Below are 16,019 nucleotides of genomic sequence, written 5' to 3'. Positions count from 1 at the left end.
GGATTTTCCCTTTAAGTATAGTAGCAAAATGTTTCTTCTTTATTACTATACGTCATTGGAAAAGGGAAGAGTAAATGCTGGGACTAAATTAATAACTATCAATATATGTGTGCAGCAAAAAAAAAAAAGTATGGACAATGGATTGCTTTAATGTGTATCCCAATACAGAGTGTTGATTTTACTTTCAATGTGAATACACTTCCAATCAACAGCAGAAACGTGTAGGCCTAGCTTTCAGAACTCCTGAGAGTCCTGAGAGATCACTGTCTTGTTGGAGAGGTTCTTCAGACTGAAGAATTTAAAATAATCATGAAGCAGACTGTTTATTTATTTATATGTTTTTTCTATTTTAATAGAAAAAAAATGTGCGAAGAATGGCCGCCTGCTGAGGGTCTGAGAGCCACGAGACACACAGACTGTTGCAGAAGAGTGTGTGGGAACGATTTGTGTTGTGAACTTTCTGAAGAGAGGAAAAGAAATTGGCTGAAACACTTGGAATTTAACTCGTAAATCATTTGAGGTTTTTTTAAAAAATATATTTTGGCATGCATACACTTACACACACATACACACACAGAGGTGTAGTATACACAGGGGGATTTTGTGATGGACAGGTATGTAAACGTATCATTTGTCAATCATGATGTGTGAATGGCTGGAATCTGAATTATTGATGATTTGTTTGGGTTTGTATGTGCCGTGTGTGTCCAGTGTGTGTGCGGTGTGTGTGTGTGTGTGTGTTGAATTTCTGTATCTGTTTTACCAGATGACTATAAGTCTAAGAATTTAATTCACCCCATTACTTATTAATGCCAATTTCTTTCTGCTCAATGAGGCAAGATGTGTAAGCGCATGTGTGTGTGTATACGTGCATGAATTTGCTCGAGCTCTCCCTCATTTCATCTGAATGTCATCACATAATTAAATGAAACTATAAAAAGCATCAAAGGTATGAATTCTCTTTTTTCATTAATTTCAAAAATGAAATGTAAAAGTGTGTGTAAGTCGTAGAAATCAATCACTATTCATTTCACTTTGTAAAAATGGAACATTATATTCATAGGGAAGTAAGAAAGGGAAACAAACCACTATGTGTCTCGTCTGATTTGCTCAGAAAAAGACAACAGACTTTGCAAAAAGTGTGCATATGCATGATTTATTTAACCTCTGTCTTTTGTTTCGTTCAGGGCCGCAGTGTTAGGTTCAAGGTTAATGGATAGTGATACGGCTGCATTACACCTGAGTAAGATGGAGGAAATTGGACAACTTGTCCTCCAGGCAGCCTTCTCTCCTATACAATCTTAATACACTACACTTTCCATCTGATCTCTGTTAATTAGCCAGAGAGAGTGAGAGCGAGAAATTCAGTAAAGCAAGTCTCCCTTACAGGACACATGTCTGATGGGAAAGTGATCTTAACTCGCGTTTTGGTTTACCTCCATTTTTTAAACTTATGGCATCACAGAGTCATAGGTCTAGGTTACAGAAATGTAACCGCAAATGAGATTGACAAGAATGACATCCTGAATTCCAACATATTTTAATGGTTTGAAAATTAGATTCTTCTTGTGGGGATTTAATATAGATTGATTAGATATTGGATATTAGATTCTCAAAAGAAATCTGGATGTAATGAGCAAACCAGAGGCATCCATCCATCCATTTTCTGTACCACTTATCCTACCCCAGGTCAAGGGGGAGCCTGGAGCTTATCCCAGGGGACTCGGGGGACAAGGCAGGGGATACCCTGTATGGGGTGCAATCACACACATATTCATACACCTATTCACACACTATGGACAATTTGAAATGCCAGCCTACAATGCATGTCTATGGACTGGGAGAGCAAAACCAGAGTACCTGGAGGAAACCCCTGAAGCACCAGGAGAACATGCAAGCTCCAGGCACACAGGGTGGAGGCGGGATTCGAACCCCCAACCCTGGAGGTATGAGGCAAACGTGCTAACCCTGTCCCCCGCCAAACCAGAGGCATCATGAAGCAACGTGTTGGAATGAAGTTACTGTTACCACCCCAGAAATGATTACTTCCCAATAACAGCATGTCCTGAAGCGTTTTATTCCTCTTATACCTCAGCAATTTACCAAAGGTTACAGAAAGCAGCGCAACATAAAAATGTTTGTCAACAAGACCGTGAGTTTGAACTGTGATGATGCAGCATCCATCTGTAATTGGAAGCCAAGAGGGCAAAATTGGTGAGGGATGGCATACTCTCACTCTCTCCTGTCAATCACAGCAACACTGGATAATCGTGGGCCTCTGTGATTGTGTTCATATATGTGGAAGAGAGCGAAGAGCACTTTCCTTCGGGTGTGTTGTACTGTGTTGTATGATAGGGAAGACCTGTGGATGGGAAATGGCAGGTGACCAAATTGGGGAGCAACCTGAGAAAAAGATACATTTGAACCCTTTATAGTTACTTTTACTGTTGCAGAGAATTTGTGAAACAGTAGTTCCTTCACCAGTGTCTCGTTTTTCTTTTCGCTTGAAGTTAACACAAAAACACAGTTTGTGAACCACAAAACTCAACTGTCCTGAAGACTTTCCCATGGCATGTGGAAGAAACCTTGAAAAGAACCATACTCAAAAGAGAACCCATCCTCTTCTGGGTGACACCCTGTAGTTTTATTAATTGCAGTCTGCACAGATTACATGTTAGAGCCCTGACACTCCAAGCCACAATAAAGATCGTCTCCCGTTGCCTCATGTAAAGTATTCTGTAAAAAAGTTAGTTGTCACACTGTAAAGATGACGGTTAAAGTGTAATACACAACCCAGGCAGCAGGTAGCAGCACATGTACATCTATAATAAAGCTTAATAAACTCCAGGGTGGGATATGAGCCCCCCTCAAATCCAGCCCTCTGGCTAATGTGGGAAGATGCCAACCCTCAGGTTTAAAAATAATTACAAAAATGATCTGTAACACTGTCTACCCATCTTTCCATTTTCTTTTCGACTTTTTGTCAGTACAAGATATCGTTTATAATCATTAACCTACAAACACTATAACAAGATCTATTGGTAGTCCATAAAAAGCACATCCATAACACCAATAAAAGAAAAATCATAAATAAATGTAAATAAAATGGCCTGGTTTACAACATCATGAGTTATATGTAGCTGGCTAAACCACACTTGAAGCCAACTGTGATTTGACATACGTTTTAGAAAACCTTACAGATAGATATAAGTAGCTTTATGTAGCTTTATGTTTTATGTAGTTTTATGATTTGCATGATATGTATTGCAAGGTCATAATAGTCACCCTAATTGTAAAATCCGAAATTCATTACAAAAGTGTAATAATCAGTATGCAGTGTTATTTGTAGCCGTAGGCTGATGAATGGTGCAGTGTGTCCATTTTCTCAGTGGGATGTGTGAGTGTGGCATGTAGCAGGAGCATTGCAGTGGAATGGAAATCGATAATATCTAAATTATTCAGGATTAAGGAGCGTAATAATCCTCTCGCTAAAATGATATTAAACTCTTAATTGCCTGGTACACAGAAGGCCATATTTGAAAATGCCAGGGACAAAATTGGCGAGTGGGTTAATCTACCTCAGTATAGAGTCTAGTGAGTGAGTGAGTGAGTGAGTGAGCGAGTGTATGACTGTTAAGTACATGTGTGTGTTTGAGTGAGTGAATACTTTGCTCACAGGTCTAAAACGGGACAAAATCACCTACGATTTCTGTAGTTCTGGCATTGGGGATTGAGTCAGTGAGCGAGAGATTGAGGTTAGTTACTGAGGGATACAGTACATGGAGAGAATGACTGAGTGAGTGAGAAACTGAGTGACTGAATTACTGAGTGAAATGAGTAAATGAGTGAGTCAGTGAATGAGTGACTAAGTGACTGAGTGGCTGAGTGAGTGGCTGAGTGAGTGACTGAGTGTATGACTGAGTGAATGACTGAGTGAGTGACTAAGTGACTGAGTGTGTGTGTAAGTGACTAACTGTGTGACAGAGTGAGTGTGAGTGACTAAGTGATTAAGTGACTGAGTGAATGAGTGTGTGTAAGTGACTGAGTGACCGAGTGATTAAGTGACTGAGTGAATGAGTGTGTATATAAGTGACTGAGTGTCTGTGTGAATGAGTGACTAAAGGATTGCATGTGTGCGCATAAGTCACTGAGTGAGTGAATGAGTGAGTGACTGAGAGAGTGAATAAGTGAGTGAATGAGTGAGAGTTACTGAATGAGTGAGTGACTGAGTGAGTGAGTGACTGAATGAGTGAGTGACTGAGGGAGTGAATAAGTGAGTGAGTGACTGAATGAGTGACTGAGTGAGTGAGCGAGTGAATAAGTGAGTGAGTGAGTGACTGAGTGAGTGAATAAGTGAGTGAGTTAGTGAATAAGTGAGTGAATGAGTAAGTGACTGAGTGAGTGAGCGAGTGAATAAGTGAGTGAGTGACTGAGGCAGTGAATTAGTGAGTGAGTGAGTGAGTGATGGAATGAGTGAGCGAATGAATAAGTGAGTGAAGGAGTGAATGAGTGAATAAGTGACTATGTGTGTAAGTGACTGAATGATTGTGTGAGTGACTGACTGAGTAAGTGAATAAGGGAGTGAATGAGTAAGTGACTGAGTGAGTGAATGAGTGAATACGTGACTGTGCATAAGTGACTGTGCATAAGTGAGTGAATGAGTGAATAAGTGACTGTGTGCATAAGTGACTGACTGTGCGACTGAGAGAGTGAGTGAAGAAGTGACTGTGTGCATAAGTGAGTGAATGAGTGAATAAGTGACTGTGTGTGTAAGGGACTGACTGAGTGACTGAGTGAATGAGTGAGTAACTGAGCATATGCCTGAGTGAGTTCACTGTAGTGAGATGGTGTACCAGTGAATGAATGAGTGACTTAATATGTGGTGGTGAGTCTCAGTGAATGAGTGCTTCATCCAAAACAGGAGAAGACCACTTGTAGTGTTTAATGGTTGTGGTTTTGGCACTGTGGAGTGAGTGAGTGGTTAAATGAGTGAGCAAGGGAGGGAGTGAGGGAGTGAGTTAGTACATGTGCATGAATGAATGAATCAGTAAGTGAGTGCCTCAGTTAGTGAGTATTTTATCTGGGTATCTGAAATGCCACGAGCACTTAAACGCTGCAGGTGGTCTCATCAGAGTTTAGATAGAAGCACTTTGTCATATATCAAGGAGGTAACTCTGGACTTCATTTCCCAGCAGCCACTGCACCATACTACATCATTGTCACATGACCACCTGCACCTGTATCACGTGTCTGTTTAAAGAGCACTCCTATATATAGCCACTTTTTGTACTGTTTCCTCGTCTTACGTATTGTCTAACTTCACCTTTGTCCCTGTACCATGTTTTGGTTCGTAGTTTATGTTTAGCCTTAGCCACAGTATTCTGCCTAGTTGTCTTAGTTTTGTTGTTTGTTTGTTTGTTTGTTTATTAAATGTATGAAGATCTGCGCTTGCTTCCATATCCATCTTTGAAACGTGACAGAACGTAAGACATACGACAGAAGTAGCGGATCATCATGAAATACCTGGGCTTCACTCTGCCACCTATCTTCGCGGAGAACTACGGCACGCCACGCCAACAGGAAGAGGAGTTCCAAGCTGCGCTACGTAAGCAGCAGGAGGACATGGAGGACTCCGGGTAAAAGTGGGAGCCTGTTAACTGGGCTAGTATCATCTCCCACCCTCCCTCCCCTATTATGGATGTAGTCCAGCAAATGGAGTTAGTGGAGAACGTAAGTCAGCCTCCCTGCTCATCTGAGGATGCCGCTCAGCCTTTCGGATCAGCTGAGGACGTCGCTCAGTTGCCCTGGTTGGAAGAGGATGTTGCTCCATCTCCCGACATACCCAAGTGCTCCCCTCTGTTCGCCAACCCCATGCACAACACCGCTGCGCTTGCCTGCTCCGCTGAGGAACTCACCCTGCTTTTCTGCACATCTGATGGCACCGCTCGGCTTTACCGCTCTGCTGAAGAAGGCACTCCGCTTTTCTGCCCAGCTGAGGATGTCGCTCTGCCTTCCTGCTCGGCTGAGGACGTCGTGCTGCCTTCCTGCTCAGCTGAGGACATTGTGCTGCCTTCCTGCTCGACTGAGGACGTCTCTCTGCCTTCCTGCTCGGCTGAGGACGTTGCTCTGCCTGCCTGCTCGGCTGAGGACTTCGCTCTGCTTTCCTGCTCAGCTGAGGATGTCGCTCTACCTTCCTGCTCGGCTGAGGATGTCGCTCCGCCATCCTGCTCGGCTGAGGACATCGCTCTGCCTCCATGTTCCGCTGAAGACATCGTTCCTCTTCTTTGCTGCACGCCATATGTCACTCCCCCTTTCTGCTCCACGGAGGGCATCGTTTCCCCCCTGTGCTCCACAGAGAACCTCGCTCCCCTCTCTGGCCTCACGGAGAACCTCGCTCCCCTCTATGGCCTCGTGGAAATCTTGGAGCTTCCCTCGGGCCTCGCGGAGAACATCGCTCCCCTCTCCTGTCCTGCTGAGGGTTATCCCGCTGTCCTGCCCCGCTGAGGATGTCGCTCTGAGCTCCAGGCTCGCTGAGGACGTCGCTCTGCTTACCTGTTCCGCTGAGGACGTCGCTTTGCTTACCTGTTCCGCTGAGGACGTCGCTCTGCTTACCTGTTCCGCTGAGGTCGTCGCTCTGCTTGCCTGTTCCGCTGAGGTCGTCGCGTTGCTTTCTTGCTCCGCTGAGGACGGTGCTCAGTCTCCTGGTTCAGCTGGGGACATTTTGCCCAGGGGGCCAGGACCGCCAGAGGGAGGGAATGCATTTTGGGCGCTCTGGGAGAAGCGTCCTTTTGGGGGTTCTGTCATATATTAAGGAGGTAACTCTGGACTTCATTTCCCAGCAGCCACTGCACCATACTACATCATTGTCACATGACCACCTGCACCTGTATCACGTTTCTGTTTAACGAGCACTCCTATATATAGCCACTTTTTATACTGTTTCCTCGTCTTATGTATTGTCTAACTTCATCTTTGTCCCTGCACCATGTTTTGTTTCCTAGTTTATGTTTAGCCTTAGCCACAGTATTCTGCCTAGTTGTCTTAGTTTTGTTGTTTGTTTATTAAATGTTTGAAGATCTGCGCTTGCTTACATATCCATCTTTGAAATGTGACACACTTCTACAAGGCTTCGTAAAAAAAAAAAAAAAGGACATGTGGATTTAGAAAGCTTTTCCCATTCACAACTTTAAATATTTTTGCTTAATTAATTACAAATGCTCTATTTGTAAAGAACATTTCAAATATGACTTTAAATGAAAAAAAATGTCAAAGCAACAACATTAACAGAACTTTTATTTTTGCCCAATCACAACACAGTTTTCACACATTTTTTTTTTTCCAGTTATTGCCTTTCATATAAGACTTTTCTTTCACTTCAGTGTATGCCAGCATACTGATACTTGCTTAAGGCAGATTCCAGGCTATAAAACTATTTTGAATTCTTGATTTCCCTTTGATTAAACTCCCCTTAAACACCCAGGAGCCATTGGTAGTTTAATCTCACATTCCTCACTCATAACCACAAAGCTCACAGCTCCGCTTTCAGTTTCACTGCAGTTATCGACTGATTTATAGCAGACACTGAATAATATGCTTTGAAATGAACAAGTGAATATTAAGCAGAGACTTTAAAGGGTTAAAGGCTTGTTCTGCTTTGATAGACTGGAGAGAGAGAGAGAGAGAGAGAGAGAGACTTTAGATAATCCGGGTTAGTAAATGATCATATTAGATTAAAAAAAACAAAAAAAAAACAACTAGTGATATTCAAAACAAAAACCAGGAAAGCCGAGATAGTCCACATAAACATTTTTGACGACTTGTGATAATGAACGAACATCTGCAAGTTGTCCTTTCAAGGGGCGCACGGTGGTTTAGTGGTTAGCACGTTCGCCTCACACCTCCAGGGTCCGGGGTTCGATTCCTGCCGGGACCATGTGTGTGCGGAGTTTGCATGTTCTCCCCGTGCTGCGGGGGTTTCCTCTGGGCACTCCAGTTTCCTGTCCAAAGACATGCATGGTCCAAAGTGTCCATAGTGTATGAATGGGTGTGTGTGATTGTGCCCTGCGATGGACTGGCACCCTGTCCAAGGTGTACCCCGCCTTGTCCCATGCTCCCTGGGATTGCCTCCAGGTTCCCCTGCGACCCTGAAGAAGGAGTAAGTGGTAGAAGATGGATGGTCCACTGAAACAACTCTTTCCTCTGTCACGAAAGGCGCCTAATCGGAATGATTAGTGATTATAGCTTGATTAATGATTAGTGATTATACCATGGCTCTGTTGAATTCTCAATTCTGATTGGTCAGAAGGTGTTGGTGTATTTTCTACATCAGCAACTCTGACAGTTGTGCCAGACTTGTGTACTGTATTGTGGACACTATACGTGTTGTTGTTTAACAAATAAATGTTGATATGGTGAAGTTTTATTTAATGAGATGTTTATTTGGTTTATATGGTTTTGGACCTGTCACGAAATCCACATAAAGATGGTTTAGGACGGATGCAATCGCAGTTAAGAGCTTTATTGAAGAGAGGCAGGCAGATAAATCCAAATCGTGAGACAATAGAGTGGTCGAAATAACAGGCAAGGGGTCAGGCGATCAACATACAGGCATAAACGAGGCAAGGCAAGAATCAAAAACGAGTAACGAGAACTAGGTCAAAACCAGAATAAACAAACACGGTATCAAGGTTTGGAAACAACAGAGACAATGCAACTGCACATATTACTTCGCAAAGTCATTGTGTATGAGCAGTCTCTTATATAGTGTGGTGTGATTGTGGTGTGATTGGGACCAGGTGTGTCTGCATAGTGTTCCAGAGAAGGTGAACATGTGTGTGTGTGTGTGGGACGTGTAGTCCATTGCGGCCATGTTCGTAGGCCACTGTGCAGGATGGGAAATGTAGTCACTGGTTTGCTGTGACATGACAGGACCTCACTTCCACATGGACATTCTCGCTGTGGTTGCTGGGACTACAGTTACTACTATGGCCTTGGGACTGCAATTACCACATACCTCCTTCAGTGAACAGTGGATTAGTTCAACAAAACAGACTTAATTTAAAAACCATAATGAACTTCCCTTTACTGTCACACTATCCATTGTTACCCAGATTAGGATGGGTTCCCTTCTGAGTCTGGTTCCTCTCAAGGTTTCTTCCTCATATCATCTTAAGGAGTTTTTCCTTGCCACCGTCGCTGCCGGCTTGCTCAATAGGGATAAATTCACACACTTAAAATCTGTACCCTGTGTTTATGTGGTTCTGTAAAGCTGTTTTGAGACAATGTCCATTATTAAATGTGCTATACAAATAAAATGGAATTGAATTGAATTGAATATTTGACATTTTTTGGAAGGAGTCTCCAGTGTCAGTGCTTTTTAACAGTCAGAGATAAAGCGGTAACTTTACGTTTTCCCATTTTTTCTCTTACTGAATGTTTATAGCTGCTATAACATAAGTATTAACAAAAAGTAACTTGTTTTCCTGATGGTCCATGACATAAAATGTAACTATAAATGGATAAAATATGATATGTTGTCAAACTGCTGTGGTGTAAAAGGAGTACAACACTTGCTGTTGTTGGAAAATATTTATCTTTGGGATGGTAGCAGTAACTCCGTTTCATCACACCCATCGACCCAGATGTTGATTTTCAACAACACATCCCTAAGCGTTTTCTTCCTTACTTATGGCTTGAATGAACAATGTAAGAGGATATTGGGAGACTGTTTACTTACACATATCCCAAACATGAACTAGCATTAGAATTAGCATCTGGTATGTTTACATTTATTTACATTTATGGCATTTGGCAGACGCATATATCCAGAGTGACTTACATTTATCTCATTTATATAACTGAGCAGTTGAGGGTTAAGGGCCTTGCTCAGGGGCCCAGCATTGGAAGCATGGTAGTGCTGGGATCTGAACTCAAGACCTGTATGTACCACACACTCACACACTGCGCATGTGTTTTGACAGCATTGACTATTAACTTTTTTGTAGGACACTAAAACTCTGACATGCTACACTTTAAAGGCCGTCTATCCATAACATGCTCCCCATTTCAGTCGCATGGCCAACCAGTTGGAACCGAGCTTAATGAATCCCCCCACAAGGTTAATTTGCTCCGTAATGGCATTAAATAAGTATATAGAAACAGTGTCTCTTCTAAATACCAATTCATTTCGTGTGCGGTTATTAAGAGTGAGGGGTATGAAATTACAGCCGGCGTCGTCACATTGGGCCTCATTAGGCCGGCCTTTTTATATTCGTCTCCCGCACGCCTGATCGTTGTACAGAGAGGGGGCGGGGCTTTTACTGCTCAATACCCATAATAATTTTTTTTTCTATTCCTAACCTTTCAGCCAACTCTCATATTTTCGTCATTTCAGCCCACATTTTCCACTTTCACAGCTCTCCGTGGCGTACTTAGTCAAGGTCTTTGAATCGGACGAGCCATTTAGACTGCAGAATTCAATTATTGAAGGGGACGAGAGAAGGAAGTGCTCTGTGTGAATTAATGGGTCTGCTGAATGAAAAGAGTTTGAAGACCAGCTTTCAGTGCAGTCACTTCCTGTGGACTATTTTATCATTGCCAAACGATCGATTCATTTGCGTTTAAAGGAGTATGGTGTGCTTTTGATTCAGCAGTTTAGCTCATTGTGAGACCTGCATGTGTGTGTGTGTGTGTGTGTGTGTGTGTGTGTGTGTGTGTTCATATTTTGCTCTGAGGCCTAGTAATTACAGTCTCTCTTCACTGCTCACCCTGATTATAACGGCTCATAGATTCTGTTTGGTAATGCTCTCTTTTATGGAGGCAATTAAACAATAAAGATAAAATACGCAATTAATTGCAAACATAATTAATATTAGTCGTGATGGTCATCAGAGTGTGCGTGTGTGATCGAGCATGTGTGTTTAGTAATCGCTTGTTCATGTATATGCAAGTGCACACACACACACACACACACACACACACTGATACTTGCATAGCTGTACGGTTTTCATAAGCACAGTAATGTGACAAAATGACTTGTGAGGTCCTTTTGCTGGTCATGAAGTCAATTTTCATTACGTTCCTCATATACTGAAGCTAAAATGCCAAAGCTCTTAATTACAGTCATATACAGTACGTTTCGATACATTTCCTTAACCCATTCCCGCAATACACTGACATTCAATTCCGCTGGCAGAATGGAAATCAACTTATAGGATGTTTTCAATCACAAACAAATTAATTCTTTTATCACTGCAAGTCTGTTGTAAATTAGTCAGGACACTGTTGGGTTTCTGTGTGTAGAGTATCGTGACTCTGTGTTTAGCTGCTGCTGAGCAAGGCGGCGGGAAAGGGGCGGTGTTTGAGCCCCCTGCTGGGTAAACAATTCACACCTCTCCATAATAACATTGGTAAAGAGATAAAACAGACAGCACAAATAAAGCTTTTTTTGATAGTAAAAAACACTGTATACAACTGCCACAATAAAATTATTATACCTAGTAGGCTAGGTAAAAAAAAGAAATACTTCTGTAAATACAGCAAATTCATAAAGGCCTGTGTGTTTGCTTTCATATGAGCCATTAACTACACTACTGTAGAGTGTGACATCACAAATAAATTCAATGCTGAAGCACTTCCAAAGCAGGTGCAAATTCTACTTTTTGGCCGCTGGTAAAAAGAGTTAATAAGGGCCAAAATGTTTGTTCCCACAATTTTCTTAATAATCTTGAGTATTGATTTGACACGCGGTTTGATATTAGACATGTATTAAACATATAATAAGAGTAATGACCAAGACTGGACCAGGAACGTTTCTACACTTTTAATATTTTCTTTAAAGGGAAAATTGTCAGAATTTGAATGAACCAGTGCAATATAGTTGGATTTCATCAGTCTTCTTTGAATAAAGTCATAAGAAAAAAAAGGAACGCTATCGGCCCATAACCATTAATTTTTTATCTCCTCATTTGAATGGAGTTGTGTGAATTGTTACGAATTTGCAAGAATGAGAATTATCTGTCTATATTTTATATTGTTATAATACAAAATATATGATTAATATATGATTAATGGCAGGCTGTAACTATTTTAGATTTCCTTATCATGGTTCACACTGAATTCTCAATTCTGATTGGTCTGAAGGTGTTGATTAAATTTCTATAACAGCAGCGCTGACTCTGTACTGCAGCTACAAATCACAGGTGTATATACAGTAAAAATGCACTGATTGTAATACGTTATCATTTCTGCAATAATAACTTACATTGGAATGTGTACATAAGATGCTCTGCACAAAAAAAAAAAAAAAAAAAAACGATTTAAAATGTTTCATTGTGTAATTGTTGATATGGTGAATTTTTTTTGTGAGAAGATTTATAGAAGGAGTCTCCAGAGTCAGAGTAATGAGAACAGAATAGTTTTGCTTTGTGGTTAATTAATTTACAGTGAAAGAAAGGGAACATCTGTCTTTATGTAATTGTTACTAAACAGGAACTAACTAGTTACAAGTAACTATATTGATTAAAAAAAAAAAAAGTGACATCATAAAAATGGACAAATTGTTGTGATTAAAACTCCCATCATGCCTCACTCATCCCGTCATTGATTACTTTCCTATAACAGCAAGCCTCATCGTGTTTTCTTCCAGTTCCAGTTCTAGCCACACTATGTGAGATGAAAGCTGTGTTTCAGACTAGCAAGAAGAGGAACCATTATACTGTTGTGTTTTAATTTTACATAGAAAGGGGAGAGGGTCACTACAGCAGTCAACCCCACTTGACTTTCTGACTCCTTGTCTCTCACACACACACACCATCGACGCTATATTCCCTTTTCTCTTTTCACTCTCGAACAGACACACACACACACACACACACACACACACACACATACACACGGTGACCTCTCGATTCAGCACGTTAACTGAATTCAGATGGTATGCTAATTCTGAGAGCTGGAGTCCGAGGCCTGGATTTGCATATGCAGTAGCTGCACTCGTCGTGCTCATTATCATTCAGCGGCCATTCTGCAATAAGAGGCATGTGCTGTAATTATCTCTGAGAAACAAAGTAGACATGCCCGTCGATTTTTTTATTTATTTATATATTTATTTAAATAAATTGACAATAACCTTACTGTAAATGGAAATATTAAGCTATATATTATGGTAAGACGATCTGTAGTATAAAACTATCATCTCAGTCACATGACTGTTTCTTATACATGTCTAATTTTTATGAATTCATTTAATGAATATATGCAGCATGCATAATTACAGAGCATTTTTATATATTCATATGTATAGTACTGATTTAATGCTTATTTTTGTTCGAGGCAACAACACAGTACATTTGCAGTTAATTGCACAACGTGTACTTGAATGCATAAGAGATGAAGCATGGGTAAATATTTAGACAAAAAAAAAAAAGCTGCGTATTGTGTGCTTGGAGCACCTGTTGAGTCTCAGCTCAGGCTCAAGGTCGAACGTCAGAATGTTCTTTTCTGTGATGGCATTTAGACGGAGAGAGATAGAGATAGAGAGAGAGAGAGAGAGAGAGATAAAGAGAGAGAGAGAGAGAGAGAGAGAGAGAGAGAGAGAAAGAGAGAGAGAGAGAGAGAGAGAGAGAGAGAGAGAGAGAGAGAGAGAGAGAGAGAGAGAGTCAGGGGAGGAGAAGGGCCCAAGGCGGAAATGGCGCAGGGGTCAGTGGGTACATGATATAAACCTCGACAGCCACATCTCTCTCTTTAGAACTCTCAACCTCAAGTCCGTGTGTGTGTGTGTGTGTGTGTGTGTGTGTGTGTGTGTGTGGTGTGTGTGGCGGTGGATTCCTCTGAATGTGTTGGCATGTTTTTATATCTTGCCAGGGACCAAAGTGACATTTGGCCGATGGACATCAGCCGTTTTCCAAAAGCCGCAGCTTTTATTTAAAAAAACGAAAATGAATTATCTGCATTATGGAAGGTCCTCACAAGGATAATAAAACAAACGTGTGTGTTTATGTGAAAGTGTGTGGGTAAGATCATAACCACAATAGATGGTCAGTGTGTTTAAATGATCTCACAGTGTTGGATTAGGGCAATAACAAAGCAGACTCAGGCCATTAGCTGTGTAATGTGACTCTAGAGACACCTGATGGATCGCACACACTCACACGCTCACACACACACACAAACCTCAGACATTAGAGCTGTTTGTTTTTTACACTACCTAAATGAAAAAAAAAAAAATCGATGATCTCAGATTCGTGCTAATTTCAGCCAGGATTTATAATGGTTTCAGGGCCGACTAGAGAGCAGGTAATCAATACGCCACTGCCACACGCGCTAAGCCAATGATGATTAATCTACAGCACGACGGGAAAGAAGCAAAGCTAATAGACACAAAAGAGACAAATTATTTCCCAGCAGATGCCAGACTCCAGGCATAAATCCAGCGAAAGTGGCTAGACGTCCTCGTTAAACCTGATCACACATGTGGATGTGAGTTTAACAGCATGAAAACGTGACAAATACATTGTTAATTACACTGATACTGTACTTAAGTCTGGACTTTAAGTAATCTTCTTTCACCTAATACTTTTACTTTCTACATTTGGAAAGTCTGTGCAGTCAAAGTCAACAGGTGACATTTCAGCATCAGGCAACAAGGATATAAATTCCTAACAAATCTAAAGTTTAACAGGTGGCACAGTGAGAATGAGATCAGAACTCATCCAAATACTCTATCTGCTGCTATGTACGCTTTGTATTTATCACTGCAGTTTGTATTGGGGCGGCTTAGTGATTAGCATTATTTTTATGCTAGCTAACATTTAGGAGATTAGCAATAAAGCTGTAGCTCATGTTTTCCTACATTGCTCGGTTCCTTGGTGAAAAATGAACTCACTGACCTTCGGTAAATAAAATCAATCTATGATTTATGTAAATAGAAAAGGACTTCGTTAATACGTGCGTATCATATACTATTGTCTACAAGCGTTTGGTTGATTTTTCTTCTTTTTCTGTGCTTAGCTTTGCTGAGGAAAATTCAGTCTCTTCACCTGTGGTGACATCCTTGCAAGATTTTTTATTTTTTTGTAGAATTTTCACAGCCATCACATGAACAGATAGCTGTTATTTTCAGACTCATACACACTTCCTTCTTGTTTTTTTAGGCCAGAACCTGAAAAGAAAAGTGTGTGTGTGTGTGTATGTGTGTGTGTGTGTGTGTGTGTGTGAGAGAGAGAGAGAGAGAGAGAGAGAGAGAGAAAGAGAGAGAGACAGACAGAGGAGATAGTCAATCTAAAATCAGACACAATCTGATGACACAAAAGAGCTGAAGTAGAAAAAGTCATCAAATAGTGTACCTGTGAAAAGAGTACAGTACAGCGCACACACAGAGAGAAGAAGAACAAGAGGAAGATTATTTTAGGGGAAAATATGGAATTTTGCATAAATTGTTAAAAAACAAATGCTGATATTACACAGAATTTCCTGTCATTAATAAATTACATCCAAACACTCAGCTATTACGTGTAATCGGCACAGTGGCTCCACCTCTTTCTTGCTGATTGCCCAACCAATAAGGTGTTTTCTTTTACAGACGATTACTTTTGCTCTGATGATGCATTAATAATTTCCTATATATATATAGCAACCTTTATATTCTTAACAATTGCTTAAGCACTTGATTCAGTATGTACAGGATTTCCGGGAGGTTTTTTTGTGACTGTTTCAGACAAAAATGTTGAAAATTTGCAGAAGTACTTGAATTTGCATGAAATTGTTTTGCACTGTCTTTTGCAGTGATGTTTGTTGGTAAATGAGACCTTTTAACTTTACTCATTTTTGATGCACGTGACTCGAAGAGGGCTTTGGCTGAATGCACGTCGCGATGATGTCACGGGATACGTCTTGGCCCAAATCTGCGGAAACTCTGTGGTAATTTAGAAACATCGCAAGCTCCTCCGAATATTGCGGAGTTTTCTTGATTTTGCGTTCATTTCTGCGATCGCAAAAATGTGAAATCCTACGGACTGATT

Source organism: Ictalurus furcatus, chromosome 12 (genome assembly GCF_023375685.1).
Source record: "Ictalurus furcatus strain D&B chromosome 12, Billie_1.0, whole genome shotgun sequence".
Classification (NCBI taxonomy): Eukaryota; Metazoa; Chordata; class Actinopteri; order Siluriformes; family Ictaluridae; genus Ictalurus; species Ictalurus furcatus.
The sequence above is the reverse complement of the archived record's forward strand: the minus strand, read 5'-3'. Positions refer to the sequence as shown.